This window comes from Gymnoscopelus microlampas, assembly GCF_963454915.1.
Source record: "Gymnoscopelus microlampas genome assembly, chromosome: 15".
Taxonomy (NCBI): domain Eukaryota; kingdom Metazoa; phylum Chordata; class Actinopteri; order Myctophiformes; family Myctophidae; genus Gymnoscopelus; species Gymnoscopelus microlampas.
The window spans coordinates 9,797,360-9,814,295 of NC_139952.1; the positions used below are offsets into that span (position 1 = coordinate 9,797,360).

At 39.6% G+C, this 16,936-nt stretch overlaps 1 protein-coding gene and 1 long non-coding RNA gene across 2 annotated transcripts in view; both read left to right on the top strand.

Moving 5' to 3' along the window:
- LOC311061639 (uncharacterized protein) overlaps positions 1 to 16,936 on the top strand; it is a gene marked incomplete at its 5' end in the record, with an annotated part of 278,554 nt that overhangs the window by 146,941 nt on the left and 114,677 nt on the right. The gene's annotated exons all lie outside the window — the stretch shown is intronic.
- On the top strand, positions 13,036 to 16,019 carry LOC311061532. Its single transcript, XR_014602407.1, has 4 exons — positions 13,036 to 13,100; positions 13,824 to 13,893; positions 14,341 to 14,419; positions 15,573 to 16,019. It is a non-coding gene; the product is annotated as an uncharacterized lncRNA (long non-coding RNA).

Genomic DNA, 16,936 nt, shown 5'->3' on the forward strand with positions numbered 1-16,936 from the left:
TGTGTTATGCCATTGTTATCATGACAGCAGTGTTGTGGTCTTTTCCCAGGACAATGGTTACACTAACACTAGACCACAAAGTACAGAGAAATAAAGTTTAAGCATTAACCCATTAAGACCTGAGGCCCATTCTACAAACGCCTTCTAAATCAGTAGTTCTCACACTTTAAAGATATTACAATAATGTTCAAAAATAGCAGACGTACAAGCTTGCAGCAGCGCGGCACAAAGTGACGCGCTGTGAACTTGTAGATCTGCTATTTTTGAATAGCCACCGCAAAAATCTAAAATGACATGGCTTTCCCGGTTTTAATGGGTTAAGAAGTATTAGTAATGTACATTTTCTGATTCCTTCATTTTCCATTGACCTTTTCCACATCAAATCTGATGGATGCATTGTCCAGTGTCCATCATTTTTTGGTTCTGTTTATGATCAGAGATCAGCATTTCATGTTGGTTTCATTTGATCTGTTGCAGTGTTTACGGTCCATCAGGACAAACCAAGTTCCTGGGGAAGCTCTTCTGTGAAGCAGCAGAACGGGAAGAAGAAACAGGAGAGAAGATTCTGGAACAGTTGTCTTCTGTTTGTAATTACAAAACATTCCCCTTCATTTACCAGGAAGACAGGAAGTATCAAAGTGATCTACTACTGGACCTATACTCCTATGTGAAGAACTATGAGACTCAAACAGGCAGAAGTGTTCTTCCAGCATTAAAACCAGTTTACCAGTCAGCTCCTGCAGTCTGGTCCATAGACCTCTCAGAGAGAAAGGTCTCCCTCCTCCTAGAGCTGCTGAAACTCCAACCAGAGAAGAAACCAGTAGAGCTGACAGGCTGGTCAGATGAAGAGAGTGAAGTGAGGATCTTCTTTCAGTGTCTACCCTACATCTCACAACTCAGGTTAATGTTTTAACTTTCTTTTATCCACTACCCCTCAGTCAACCTACATAGTTAGTTGACTGAAGACCCCTAAGGCTCCATACTAGGTCTTTTAGTGTTTCCCTCTATTCCAAATCTGCGATGCAGTGTGAACTTAAAGATCGTCTATTTCTGCCCAATGTTCATCCCAGAATAGGGACGCTAGGGTTCATATTGTTTTATATTTGTCTACATATAAATCTGTCTACCTTTTCTATAGATAATGAGGTGCGATTAATGTGCTTGAATTAGTTATGACCTAATTATTCGTCAGTTTTGGTGCACTGAATTTAAAGGAGGTAAATATACTGTGGTATTCTATTATAAAGAATTATAATAAAATGAGAGAAAGAGATTATTTAATGTCTTAACCACATGAGCCCCATATCATACTTTGTCTTATTACCATGTCATGTGTCACATAATGTTATGAGCTGGTAGATTGGCTTTTTTTTTTAAAGCAGAGAGAACAAGAGAAAGTATGCTATATCATCACTGTCAGGTGGAAACCTTGTATGTCCAAAACCGTTACTTTTCAGGAAATGAAACAAGAACCTGTGTTCCAATGGATCCAATGTAGTTATTACTTAGTCACAAGCTCTTGTTAATACTTTTCATTGGTTCAATATTTATAAAATCCACAGACACACGTAACCACTTTCAACCTCGCTTAACATTTTTGGCATGTCAATATAGGTGACAATTATCATATTTATTTATTTTTAAAGGGAAATTGAAAAAAGAAAATGGCAGATCTACAATCTCACAACACACCATTATGTGTTGTGAGCTTGTGGCAGGGGCGGACTGGCCATTTGGCATACCGGGCATGGGCCGCTGGGTCAGTGGGCCGCTGGGTCGCTTGCTCCCGTTTTAGGATTATACGGTCATTTCCGGGTCGCGCGGCCCAATTATAAGTTACGTTTATGTTTGGGCTGGGATGCCTTCCAGCAGTGGCCTCAGTGCAGCTGCAGAGTTCATGTGCAACCTAGGTGGTGGCCTATACTTTACATAGGGTTGCTGGGCTGACGCGTTTTTTTTTCGGGACCAAAATGCCAGTACTGAATTTTGGTCCCAGTCCGGCCCTGGCTTGTGGATCGGCTATTTTGTTTGCTACTTTGTCATGACACTACGCTGAACTGTAAATTTGGCATTAATATATGAAAAAACAAAATAAATGCATGGAGATACAAGTCTTCTGCAGTGGCAACATTCTATGCACGATACTAACAATCATAAGAATACAATCTTATAATACATGAATCACTCAGATATTATGATCTCCGTAAAACTATAGGTGTAAGCATTAATCACTGCTGAGTTGTTATGCCATTGTTATCAGGACAGTAGTGTTTTGGTCTTTTCCCAGGACAATGGTTACACTAACACTAGACCACAAAGTACAGAGAAATAAAGTTTAAGCATTAACCCATTAAGACCTGAGGCCCATTCTACAAATGCCTTCTAAATCAGTAGTTCTCACACTTTAAAGATATTACAATAATGTTAAGAAATAGCAGACGTACAAGCTCGCAGCGCGGCACAAAGTGACGCGCTGTGAGCTTGTAGATCTACTATTTTTGAATAGCCACCGTAAAAATCAAAAATGACTTGGCTTTCCTGGTTTTAATGGATTAAGACATATTAGTAATGTACATTTTCTGATTCCTTCATTTTGATGGATACACTGTCCAGCGTCCATAATCTTTTGGTTCTGTTTATGATAAGAGATCAGCATTTCATGTTGGTTTCATTTGATCTGTTGCAGTGTTCAAGGTGAAGGGAGAGAAACATCAGTACAAACCAAGTTGCTGGGGAAGCTCATCTGTGAAGCAGCAGAACGGGAAGAAGAAAAAGGAGAGAAGATTCTGGAACAGTTGTCTTCTGTGTGTAATTACAAAACATTCCCCTTTATTGGCCAAGAAGACGAGCAGTATCAAAGTGATCTACTACTGGACCTATACTCCCATGTGAAGAACTATGAGACTCAAACAGGCAGAAGTGTTCTTCCAGCATTAAAACCAGTTTACCAGTCAGCTCCTGCAGTCTGGTACATAGACCTCTATGAGAGAAAGGCCTCCCTCCTCCTAGAGCTGCTGAAACTCCAACCAGAGAAGAAACCAGTAGAGCTGACAGGCTGGTCATATGAAGAGAGTGAAGTGAGGATCTTCCTTCAGTGTCTACCCTACATCTCACAACTCAGGTTAATATGTTTTTAATGTTTTTAATCTAGCTTTTCCTTCCTTTTTTTTTTAAAGATAATGAGGTAGGCTATCATTATTTTTTTCTGATGTATAAATAGTGAATGTTTATTTGTAATTCTCATGACTTCATCCCATGATCTCAATGATATCGTATCTTGGTTATTTTATATAATATATAGTAAAGTATAGCTTTAGTGATACAATATATCCTAATCACTTTAAAGTTAGATGCAACATGTAGTCAGTGATGAATGTAATTTCACATTTTAGGCATTTTTCAGCAATATACAAAGGTAATAATAATGAACATGATTTAAAGTCAGGCTTTAAAGCCACAATGTAAAGCCATGTACTACAATGTCTCTGTTCCAATATTGCTAAGCTAATACTTTCCTCCATAACTCACACATGTTTCAGATGTGATCCAGGATTCTTCCAGCAGACGTGTCAATCCATCACTGTTAGATCCAGAGAGGAGGTGGAACAGCTGGTCTCTCTCCTCCGTCTCCTTGACTTCACCCTGGTGCTGAAAGGACCGTTATTTTCAAACACCTGCAAGTCTGTGGGGAAAGTTCTGAAACTCTGTGGCTCTAGTGTGGATCTGGTCCTCACACCCAGCAAGATCTCTCTGAAAGGAGTCTCACTTCTTTTTAGACATGTATCACGAATCCAAAGGCTAGGGTATGCTTTGTTTTTGTACATTATGTAAAGATCTTGGCTACTATTCATAAAACCAAAATGCTATTTTGGCTCTGAATCAAATGATGTAGTTAGGACGAGGAGTGTTCATAATTAAAAGCATGTGTTTCCTTTTCTTTGATTTTCAGGCTGTCTGAAAGCATGGTACTGCTGCTATTTCGATTGGTAAGAATGAGACGTTTCCACCGTCCAGTGGCTATTGCAGATCTTTCTCTTCTAAAGACCACTCCACAGTCAGAGAGAATATTGTCCAGGGTTGTTAGTAATGTGGCATCCCTGCTGAGACACTGGCCAGCCAGATGTTTGGACCTGACCAAGTCCAACATCCATTCATACCTCCTCTTTCCACTGTTGAGTCACCATGATCAACTGACAATCAAGTAAGTCTGTTGGTTTGGTTGAGCCATAAAAGATGTCTGTGTTAATACATAAAAAAAACTTAACCAACCTTCAATCTAATTCATTAATTTGTCTGTATACTCTGATCCATAATTTCACCAGACTGTGTCCAGAGGTTCTGCAGGAGCTAGCTGGTGTTGTGTTTACAGCTCAGGATGAAGACTTGACAAAGTCTTTCCTGGAGAAGGTTGGTGGGGATCTGACCTCCTGCTCTCTAGACTGGGAGGTTCTTCTCTATCTGCTACAGCAGTCATCAGCCCAGACGATCACTGTGGACTTGAAGAAAAACAGGATTCCAGAGAAGAGCATCATAGGTCTTTTACCCTTTCTGAACAGAGTTTTATTTAAAGGGTGAGTTGAAAATGATCTCTCAATGTATTTGTTTTTCTTTTTTTCTAAATGTATTGTAGACTATTATTTGTGATGGGGGGGGGGGGACTCTAATGTTCAGTACATCTTACACAGTTAGATTGTTATTACTGTCATGTCATCTTAATTCAGCATACTAACAGTAATCCATGTTTGCAGACCCAGTCCCAGCTTTACATTGTGTGCCATCAGAGAGACATGCCGTTCCAGTGACTGTGTGCCCAGTTTACTGAGGTCATTAGACTACGCAGTCAACCTGAACAACAGAGAGATGGACACAGTGGACTGTGATGCTCTGCTCTTCACCCTCAAACACTGTGACAAAGTGACAGGACTCAGCCTTTTGTGGACCTCCATACCACGAGAAGCAATTAAAAGCATCCTGTACTCTCTGGACAAAGTCTCTCATCTCAGGTAAGATGGATGTAGCCAATTATTGTGAATAAACCGTGTAAATATAAAGATTATTAATACATTATCCTAAATGTTTTGAATGGCTATGTATATGTTATTAAAAGTTGATCAATGAAGTGATGATGAAATGTGTTATGTTATATATCCTCATACCAGTGTTGACAGGAGTCTGCTGCTGACGCTCATCCACTGCTGCACTACATGTGAAACACAGCAGGGGGCAGCAGCAGCTCTACTCAGAGCTCTGCAGTACAGACTGGATCTGTCCTGTTCCTCCTGTGTGGACCTGTCAGAGCAACAGCAGGTAGAGGCTCTGTCTCTGACTGTCACACACTGCAGGGACATCTCTACTGTCCTGAGACACAGCAGCAGCAGCCTGGACACACAGCTCATCCTATCAGACTGTGAGGTAGAGGACAGTGGACTGGACCTGTTGTTCCCTGTCCTCAACAGAGTCCGTCTGAGGTGAGAATGGAAACACTTTGCTGCCTGCTGTTGCTTTTTCATCACTGCATGGTCTTACTATGTGTTGACTTGCCACAATGATAATAAATAGTTATCAATTTAAGAAGAAATCCAACCACATTGATCTATCTCAGTGCCCTGCTCATAGCTGTGTATTTCTTCTCCAGATGCAGCAAATCCCTCCTTCTCCAGCTCCTATCTCTGGTCTCTGTGGGCAGTGAAAGGAACACAGTGATGCGAGCAGGTTACTTGACTGCAGCCTTTGGTGGAGATCTGGACCTCAGTGAGACCAGACTAGATCAGAAGGCCTGTAGATGTTTGGCCCTGGTTCTGGAACACTCTGAGGGACTGACAGAACTGGACCTCAGTCACTGTCAACTCACTGACCAGCTACTAGAGACTCTGATCCCCCACCTGCACAAAGCACAAGTCCTGGAGTGAGTATATAGAATGGAGTGGTGTGCATATGTGTGTGTATAATTGTGACCATGAGGTACTAATCTATTCATTCACCCTTTCTCTTCCTTGTGTTGTTGTAGTCTGAGTCACAATCAGCTCACTGATGCTCTGACGGACAGAATACTCCAGCTGCTCGCCATCAACACCTCCATCCAAACTGTGCAGTGAGTGAAATGGACTTTGAATGTGTGCATTATTAATAGGCCTGTCACAATTATTATATAATCGCCTAATCACAATTATTTGAGATAATCGCCATTATTTTTGTATAATTGTCATAATCGTCATAATTGTTTCCATGTTGAAAAATTTTAACATTTTCAAAAAATAGCAGAAATGGCAGATCTACAAGCTTACAACTCTGTGCGTTGTAAGCTTGTAGATCAGCTATGCCATTTTTTAAAGTATAAAATGTAAAAAAAATAGTATAGTAAATAGTAATTTCTTTGTATTTTTAAGTTAATTTTCAGATCTGCCCAGTGCAATTTTTGATCACGAAGCCTAAAAGGCAAACATAAAACGTATCATATGTTCCAATACTCAATGCCAAAAACACAATTAAATCACAACTATTTGTATGACAATTAATGGTCAACTTAAATGTTGTAATCGTGACAGCCCTAATTATTAATAGAATAACTTATTGTTCTCAGGAGAAATCAATAATTACCATGTTTTACCACACACATCATACCCGTTGAAGTCAAATGTTCCATCCTTTGATGTCTTTCCAGACTCTTCAACAACTACTTCAAGGACAAAACCCCCTTCCTGAAAGACAAACACTTTGAAATGTGGTGAACCAATCAACAGCAGGCTTTGACATTTTGTGAACCAATAAACAGCAGGCTTTGGTTCAAGTAGAGCAAGTAGACAAATGTGTCAAGATAACAAAAAAGAGTCAGTTGTGTTTAATAGGTCAAACTTGAAAGTTTTCATCTGAAATAGTCAAACTTGTGTCGATTATGAGCCTACATTTTATTTATGGCCACTAAGAATTATTAGTTGTAACAACAACAACTTTGTATTTCTGGTGATTGTGGCTTTTGTTTTATTTTTGACGATTGAAATGGTACAATGTGTAGTTGCTCTCTATTCCATTATTAAAGTACAGTAAGTTTTACTGTTAATTTAAATTGTCAGTAGATGTATATAAAACCAGTTACAAATGTTGCTTGGTTCTTCTCACACTGTCATTTAAAGCAGAATTCTGTAATATTTTTTATAACAAAAAATTATCTGTGAATGACACTGTTGTACGACGGTTGTACAAACAATATTTCTGTTGTTAGTGTCAGCACATTCAAACAGAACGTGAATATTACACACCGATAAAGCTACAGTATGTAAGTTTTATTCAGTGACATGATTTTCATTTTGAAATAGGTTGATGCTTCTGAGCTTCTGCACCGTGAATAAAAACACCAACCATGAATGAGACATCTACTCTAGGGATAGTTTTGATGCAAGTATTTAGCATTTTCTGATCGCTTTTTGGGGGGAGAAAAATAGTTTACATGAACATGTATTGAACTGTGATTATTTTTGAGATAATGTAAATCACACAGTGACACGTGAACAGGGGCTTTAATCATACAGTGGTACAGTGTACAATAGAGCTGCACGATGCGATGTATATAGCCTTAGGGTTTCTGCTAACATAGAACCCAGACAATGAAAAGCCTGCTGCAGTGGCTCTCACACTTTTTAATTTCAAGGACCCTCATAACTTTGAGAGTGTACAAATGGATCCAAATGGAGCTATAAGGGTCCATTTGGTTCCATTTGTACACTCTCTTGAGTTACAGACCTGCAAGGGTCCATTTAGAATATACCATTCATTGCAGTTCAAAAGTCTTTTGTGATATGTACTGTATATTGTGAATGTTGATGATATTGCGATATTTTTGATATTGTGCAATAGTGGACAAACCGGCTGAAACTTTGAGTGCTGCTGACTAGAACTACAGGGTTGGATGTTGTTGTATGAGTTTTTTTGAGGTGCAAGTACAGTACAGTACAGTATAAATGAAATGGGAAGAATTGCACATGTATGCTGTAGAGCAAAGATTTCTTCGATAATGAAGTTGCTCTATGTGACTGACTCGTGGACAGTCAATAATGCAATGACAGCGACTATAGACCAATTATTTGTTTACTAACATTGAGCCTGGACGCACAGGTGATTGTTTCACGCAATCAATTCCCAACCTGTTTCGGGGTGCACTGGTTTCAGCACACCCCAACCCCCTCTTGTGTGTGTTGGCTAGTGAGACGCGTCCTAACGAGACCTGATATAATGGGTTTCGTTGCGCGCATACTGGCTGCATGCAGCCAGTATGACGTCGTCTGTTAAGGGGTCTATTCATTCATGTATGTTCAACACATGGTATCTTGATTCATTCCGTTTCTTTTTTCCTTTTTTTTCACAGTTTTTACTGCCTTTTTCATACATTTCAATAAAACAGGAGTTAAAGACGTTTGCATTTGTCATTGAATAATCCTTAAAATCAACAAGATATCCCTGTGAAAGTGTTTCATCATGTATTCTATTAAGTAAACGTATTTCCATTTTTGTATACTTGATACTTATACTCCACTACACCTCAAGTGCTGGAGAAATCATTTATCTCTAAACATTGTTTTGTATTAATAATCTAGATCTGCAAATAGTAGCCATAACTAAAGCTGTCAAAGAATGGGGTTTCTCAGGTGTGTCACCAATTTCATCCAATCAGGAGAGTGTATCCATCTATCAGCTTGAATTTGATCATATTCCAATTCCAATTTTGTCTGCTCATTTATGTATTTAATCACTTCTCATTTCACTTGTTTGTATGAGATCTCTCTCCTGATTGGATGAAATTGGTATGCAACCTGAAAATGTATTTGCGGTTTACTAAAGAGCTGGAGAAACGGGGATATCCCTGTACTGAACAAACACAGTGGTTCTCAAAGTGGGGTCCAGGGACACTCAGGCTTTAGACTTAGAGGGAGTATCAAATGGACCCTTGCAGGTAGTAATTCTTGAGTGTACAAATGGAACCAAATATTTCTCATTTGGTTCCATTTCTACACTCTCAGGGTTTTGGGGGTCCTTCGGGAAAAAAAAACAATGAATGCTATCAGAAACCAGACCTATTAAACACTTTTTTTCCCCTGGTATGCCAATTACTATACACTAGACCATACCCGGTCGGCGCAGCGCATCCGTGGGGGGATATGCGCACATGATCTGGCAACCCGGGAGGCAGTTTGTCCCATAGCTGGGCAGCCGCAGCTATGGGACGACATTCTTTGACACAAAAACGCTAATAAGAAGCTGGGATTTGATTAAATTGAAAAACGGGCTTCACAGTTGCGTTCAGATTGTAATGGTCAATGGCTGTGTGCAAAATCAGAGCAATTGGTCCAGCCAGTGAGGAGAACCGGGTATCTTCACTCACTCACGTACCACTACAGAGGTTACTAGAATTATAGTAGGATAAAGGTTTAGGCCAAGGCTGGCCAGGTTCCCCTTAAATGAGGTGTCAATCTAGCCCAGGTGTTGTTGATTGGGAAGAGGCAAACAGTTTTTGACTGTCTGTGCTCATGCTGTGCTCTACAGTATATGCTGTTCTGTTCTGTGTCTGAAAATATTGTGTGGCAAGGACCCCCATGCAAGGTTTGTGTTGTTAATGTTTCAATATTTTCCACATTTCTCACATTTTTCAAAGATTTTTGAAAATAGATCTACAAGCTCACAATGCATCACAATATGACACATTGTGAGCTTGTAGATCGGCTAATAGCCGATGCAGCGTGGGCTACTAATAGTCTATATAGGGTTAAAGTGGTTACATTGATTTTGATGACATATTAACCCATTTTGCTGCAGGTGACCCCTGGAACCCCCTCAAGGACCTCTGGGGGTCTCCACATTGAGTACCACTGTCCTAAGAGGGACCCCCAACAAAACACACACACACACACACACGCACACGCACACGCACACGCACACGCACACGCACACACAGAGAGAGAGTCAGACAGACGCATTCCAGCATCGTCAGTGGACCTGCGCTCCTCTCCGGACTACAGGGGCAGCGTTGCCATGTCGGCTTATTACAAGCGACTTTGGGCTTCTTTGTATGTAAAGTTGCTTGTAAAAATTTGGCTTTAATAGGCTTGTTTATGAATGTTTTAATTATTATTTAAACCAGTGGTTCTCAAATATTTTCATGAAAATGTTTTGTGCCCAGGGGAGCATTTGTGTCGTTAGAATGTTTAAAAAAAAACTTGCACAGGATCCCTGCAAGAGTTTTTGAAAATAGCAGATCTACAAGCTCACAACGCGTCGCATCAGATCGGCTATTTTCAAATAGCCGATGCATATATAGGTTTTAAAGTGCTCATATCATGTGGCCTAAAAAGTTGCTTCTTCTGGGCTTGTTTTTCTAGACCACCTGGTTGCTTATATCTCACACAGAACCTGGCAACGCTGCTACAGAGGGCGCCACAGAGCGCTCGTTTCTCTGCTCTAGGATGTCAGTGCATGATGATGATGATGATGCTGCCGTCCATGAAGGACCACACCCAGCAGCATCCATGGACATAAAATAAACCCTGGGCTGTCTTCTGTCATTTATACATGTTTTAATTATTGACACCGCAGGCAAAAACAAGCATCAACATGGCTGAGATCACCAACTTGAAGCCGGCATATGGTGAGTAGAGGCTGTATTTATAAAATTATTTTTTAAATATTTTTAAAAAAATGAGGAGGCTATAGGCTGTATTTATAAAAAAATATTTAAATGTATTTTTTTTAATGAGTAACCTTTCTATAGGCTGTATTGGATTGTGAGCATGTCTTATTCATTTAACTCGGTACACTGTACAAATATAACATCCAAGAGGTATTTTTTAAGGTTGTTTGGAGACGACTTTGTGATGACCTACTTTTATTATTGTTATATCCTCTGATGTCTGTGTGAATGATTATACACAGCTAAATCCTCAGTGTTAGTTTAACTCTGGCAGGGTCAAAATTGGCCCTCAAGGGTCTGTTTTTGACACTCTGAGTTAAAGCTGCAATCCGTAAGTCTCCCTCACAGAAGACCAAACGTCTGGTGCTCTTTCAAGACGTAATGCCTGCTCGGCCAGGGGGGATATTGAACTCATGAGCTCAGGCTGTACTACTTGTCAACTAGTAGGTCAATAAACCGACACAAGGGTCTAAGTGCCTGAGTAATAAGCCACTGCAGATAGTTATATTGTATTAACATGCTCTACCATTATACTGTACACGTTTGGTTAAAATAACATTCCGGATTGCTGTTTTAACCACTGAGGATGTAGCTGTGTACAAGAGGAGATGTGGTGTCTAGGTTTGGTTTCATTCCAGTGGAGTTGATTGCATCATGGTTATTTATTCAATGGCTTAACCATTAAGGCATTAGTCTTGCCATGCATGCCCTTTGTAGTGTAAAAAGGTCAAATTTTATGATGGATACATATGCCAGTTGTGTCTGTGATGGAGTTACTTTTATGATGGATTGAGTGCATATGTGTGATTTCAGCCATATTGCGTTAGCTTGGGTGAGCAGAGCTGCTTTGATTTCCTGTGACAAGGACAAGTACATGTCTGGTTCACTTTTCATTCATTTCATTGTTACTCACTGAGCCTCCGGTATACCTAATCTTTTTTATAAAAAATGTTATGCTCATATTAACCAAACTACATATCGTCAGATCCAATGTAGTTATTAAATCACAATACTTTTCATTGGTTCAATATTTATAAAATTCACAGACAGACTTAACCATTTGAACCTGGTGACCCCATTTTGGGCATGTCAATATAGGTATTATATATATTAAAAAAATCTGTCTTGAAAATCTTTCAAAATGTTTTCCAAAATAACGGAAATAGCGACTATTTCCACTATGTTAGCGTGACACTGTCATGCGACTAAGTGTAACATAGGGCATGCATTTATTAAAACATTTTATGAATACAAAATTGGAGATTTAATTGAATTAAATATGGAGGTATTTTTCTGATAAGGTTTGCCCAACAGCGACGATATGTCTGGGTCATTTGTCAGTCTGTTACTTACTGTACTGAGGCCTCCTGTATGAAAAATATCAAAACATTTTATGATCATATTAACCAAGCATTCCTGCATATTATGCAGGTCCAAATCTGTTCCGTTCATGAACAAAGCTCTACAGATGTTTCAGTATATTCTGAGAGCACGATGGCTGTACAATTAGAATGAGTGAATATTTTCACTTGCACTGTCCATCCAGTTACACTGTGTTCTCTGCAGGACAGTATCAACTATGTTCACATATCCTCCATCAGCTCACACAATGCATAGATAGATAGATAGATAGATAGATAGATAGATAGATAGATAGATAGATAGATAGATAGATAGATAGATAGATTTTAGAGGTATACTGTATCTGCACTCGAGAATTGCATTTTGATGATCTTCTGTGTGGTGTTTGTTCACACCAGCATCTCACCACCACTAAAGCCTGGATGAAGTCAGCTCATCACTGTCAGTGTCAGATCTCATGCTCATTTGACAGACTTTGTGTTGATCAGATCAGCATGTGACAGAGGTGTTAAGGAATGTTTGTCTGTAGATGTGTTCAACAAAGGTGTGTGTGTGTGTGTGGGTGGGTGGGTGGGCGGGCGGGCGGGCGGGCGCGCGTGCGTGCGCATGTACATGCTGTGTTTTAACATGTTCTACGGAAATGACACAAACTTTGACTGATGTTGAGTGTCTTATTGTGTCTGTCTGGGAGATTGATCTCTCTTGTATCTCTCACAACACTACTCCAAGAAGGAGACTGATCTCTCTCATAGGAGACTGATCTCTATCTGGTAGGACACTGATCTCTCTGATAGGAGACTGATCTCTCTTGTGTCTCTCCCCACAGTACTCCCAGAAGGAGACTGATCTCTAGTCTCATAGGAGACTGATCTCTCTGATAGGAGACTGATCTCTCTTGTATCTCTCCCCACAGTACTCCCAGAAGGAGACTGATCTCTAGTCTCATAGGAGACTGATCTCTCTGATAGGAGACTGATCTCTCTTGTATCTCTCCCCACAGTACTCCCAGAAGGAAGACAAGTATGAGGAGGAGATTAAGATCTTGACAGACAAACTGAAGGAGGTGAGTGGGCCAGTTAACCAGCTCCACATTCTGGGCATGTTGTGATAGATGGACGTTCGGCAAAAATAGCAACACTGCTAAGTCAGCTTGTAGATCATCTATGTTTGACGAAGAGATTTGGCTGGCGGGAAAATAAATGAGGGGCACATGTATAGACCCCTGTGGGACCCCGGTTTTCAAAGTAAATAGGGTTTAAGTGGTTAAAGCATTGTTACCTGCAACATTGGGAACTATTAAAAGTAATGGTGTCATAAAAGATTACATTTGTGAAATGAAGATTGTAGAGAGAATTGCAAAGTGTGCCCCAGTCGGTGTAGAGGTGTGTGTTGCCAGAGATTTCTGCCTAGACGTATGCAATGGGTAGAAGATGGTCCCAGGTTCGATTCCCAGCCCCAGTAATGTGTCGAGGTGTCCCTGAGCAAGACACTTAACTCCTATCTGTTCCCCCCCTGCGCTCAAGTCAGACCACTTGGGTGAAGCTGAAAAAAAAAGAATTTCCCCTGTGGGGTCAAATAGTTCTTATTATTATTTTCAAGCTAGTTGCTATAACAGCCACTTAAAAAAAGGGGGAGAAGAAATAATAGAGAAACAAATATCCTATGCCTACTGTTTCGAAACCAGATATGTCACCTCCCCAATATGAAAAGACAATGTAAACACCCTCTCTCCAGGATAAGTCAGTTGTCTGTTGAACTCATATTTTTGGTTTATTTACTACTTCAGGCTGAAACCCGCGCTGAGTTTGCTGAGAGGTCTGTGGCCAAGCTGGAGAAGACCATTGATGATCTGGAAGGTAGAATATTTTCCCTTTTTTGTTTCCTCACAGCTACATTTGTTTTGTAAAGCTTTCGGTACTATGAAAAGTGCTATATAAGTTTGATTTATTATTATTATTATTACATTATGAGACCTTCAACCAAATGTTCAAAGTGTTATCTTCATCGCCCATTCCACAGGCTAATGTAATTGTACAGTTTTTTTGTGAGATGATTAACCGTTTGTGCACTGCGGTATATTGATACGTAGCGCAGACCCACTGTTATCAAGACAGGAGCCTGTGGTAGACGGGTGGATGATGAAACAAGTGGATTTTTGTCATTATGAAGCCAAAGATGTATTCAGTAGATCAAGAGGATATGCCAACAATGAGAACTGGATTTTGAAGTTATTTATTTGAATACCTATCTTTTAACGTTTCTTTGCAACACTGTCTTCTCTTCTACTTGGGGTTTTGCCACAGATGAGCTTTATGCACAGAAACTCAAGTACAAAGCCATTAGTGAGGAGTTGGACCATGCCCTCAATGATATGACCTCCATGTAAATACCGTCTGTGTGTGCAAAGCAAGTGTTTGGGTGTGTGTGTGTGTGTGTGTGTGTGTGTGTGTGTGTGTGTGTGTGTGTGTGTGTGTGTGTGTGTGTGCGTGTGCGTGTGCGTGCGTGTGCGTGCGTGTGTTTGTGTGTGCATGCTATACACTGGAAGATGCACATTTTTCAAACTTTACTAAACAGTTTGCAGTGCTGAAAAAGATCTAATATTAATTTCACGTTTTCACTTTGTTCCAACTAATCCACTTTTTGATCTGATTTGAGTGGAATGCTTGAGTGGAATGCTCACATGTTTGTGTGTGTGTTTTTAATACCTTGTGAGCAACTGAATATCTTAGTGTAATTGTTCGTTTTTGGCCCCAGCAGCTGCATCTGTTTTGTTGTGTTGTGTTGACTAAACTACTACAAAACAACAAACACAAAGCTAATTTTGTAAAAATAAATTGACATTCTCTAAAGTTCCAGACATTTAACAAACTAAAGGTTATTTTCCCAACATGAATACACAGTGCAGACATACTGTACTGGTTTAATTTTGATACAATTAGAACTCTCACAGCAGGTGTGAAGCAATTTAATTCATTAAATACATTTCAGAAGACAAATCAAAAAGCTCCCAATAGCGTTGTAGATAGTCAGCATGGTAATGTACAAGGCAGCTATCTATCACACATTTTGAACAGCCATAGCTGGAAGCTTATTGTCTACTGTAGAAACAGTGGCCTTCATTCAGACTTGTGGTGTAGTGGTATGTCAACTGTTTGATTCCCAGTAGGAGTAATATATATTTATACGGACATTTTTATAAGGTTTGAAATGGTTAAGTTTAGGTATACGGTAAACATACGTATTGTTTGCTGCCTGCCAAGCAACACTGGGGAAAAGAAAGTACAGTACCTTAGCCATTAGAATAACCTGTAAGGGTCTATTTGGACCCCAAATGGTCCCCAGAGCCAATGTTGAGAACCAGTGATCTATATCATAACATCAACAACAGCTATTTAGGTTTATTTAACATATCAATTTGACTCTAATTCTAAAACTATAACGCACCGTCATTGCATGGCTGTGTGCCAGAAGTTATAGACCCTAACCTTGATAAAACTGTAAACCGATTAGTTACGTTCCCCTCCTGTACTTCCAGATAAAAGCCAGGAATCCGTGTCACTCTCTCAAGATATGGTTTCAAGACTCGCAGCTCTGCTACTGAACTCATCCTCCATCTTGGTTTCACCTTTGTTCTTCGTTTGTTTCTTTCCCCCATTCCTGCCTTTTTTCTTTTCTTTGCTCTGTCTTTCTTTGCTCATTCCTTTAAATGTTTGTTAAGAAAAAAAACCTTCTCCTTTAAAGTTGGCCTCTTTGTAACTCTTCTGTTGCACTTTTCTTTGTATTAGTTTTTTGTCAAAAGCTCCATGTTGGGAAATATCATTTTTGTCAACAGATACTTGCCTAAACGAGTATAAAACATCCTTCCTCAAGGATTGTGGATACTGTTCTGTCTCCCTTATCAGACTCTCTGCTTTGTCTTCCATGTAACTCTTCTTCTTCTCTATAAATGTTAAACATGATGAGGACATCTGTCTTCACTTTGCTTTTCTGTCTGACTTCATTCTTCCTGCTGATTAGCTAAAGGTCTTGATACTACCCGATTACCTCATTCTATTTTTACAAAGCAACTGAAAGCGAAAACACACGTATAAGGCATTTTAAAGTTGGCCCTCACACAGCTCCATACAATCATTATATTGGAGTTTGGTTTCCATGAGTTGTAACTGTCTATTTGAGCAACATTATTTACATTTTAAGTGTATTCTTTCAATAGCAGTCACTTTATCACAAATGTGCTTTGTGCTCGCTGCCTATTTACAATGAACCATCATGAGTGTGACTATAATGCTCTGTGCTTTCTCTGTAGAGAGGTTTCTCTGTCTCCTTATTGGTCATCACTGGTTAAGTTTACATTCGATATCCAGAATACTGAATCGGTTACCATCTTAGGGTGTGTTCACACTAGATGCCTTTCATGAAGAAAAATAGCTGTCTATAGCTCTTTTTTGAAAGAAAATTAAGGTCAGGACTATTCTTATTTGAACTTTCTGCAATGCATATGGATTCTGCAAGGTAGGGATAACATAATTAAATACAACAAGCTGTCAGTTGTGTCTCAGTCATAGCAATTAAAGAATAAAAGATGTTGAATTGTGTAAACAATTTTGACGTTAAGAGAAAACGTGACAATATGTCATTTGAGACACATGGATCAGAAATATCGTGATATCACAAACTAGCTCCAGAGGTGGAAAGTAATTAACTACAAGTATTCTTGTTACTGTAACTAAGTAGTTTTCCCCACAAATTTAGTATATTCTAAAATCAGTCATTCTGTTTTCATTTGATGACGTTTAACCACAGTTATGCTGTTATGTCAGGAGGAGATAGCGGTGACATTTGGTTTGAAGCTCTCCTCTTTCATAAAGATTTCTGATTAACAAAATATGCCCCACACTT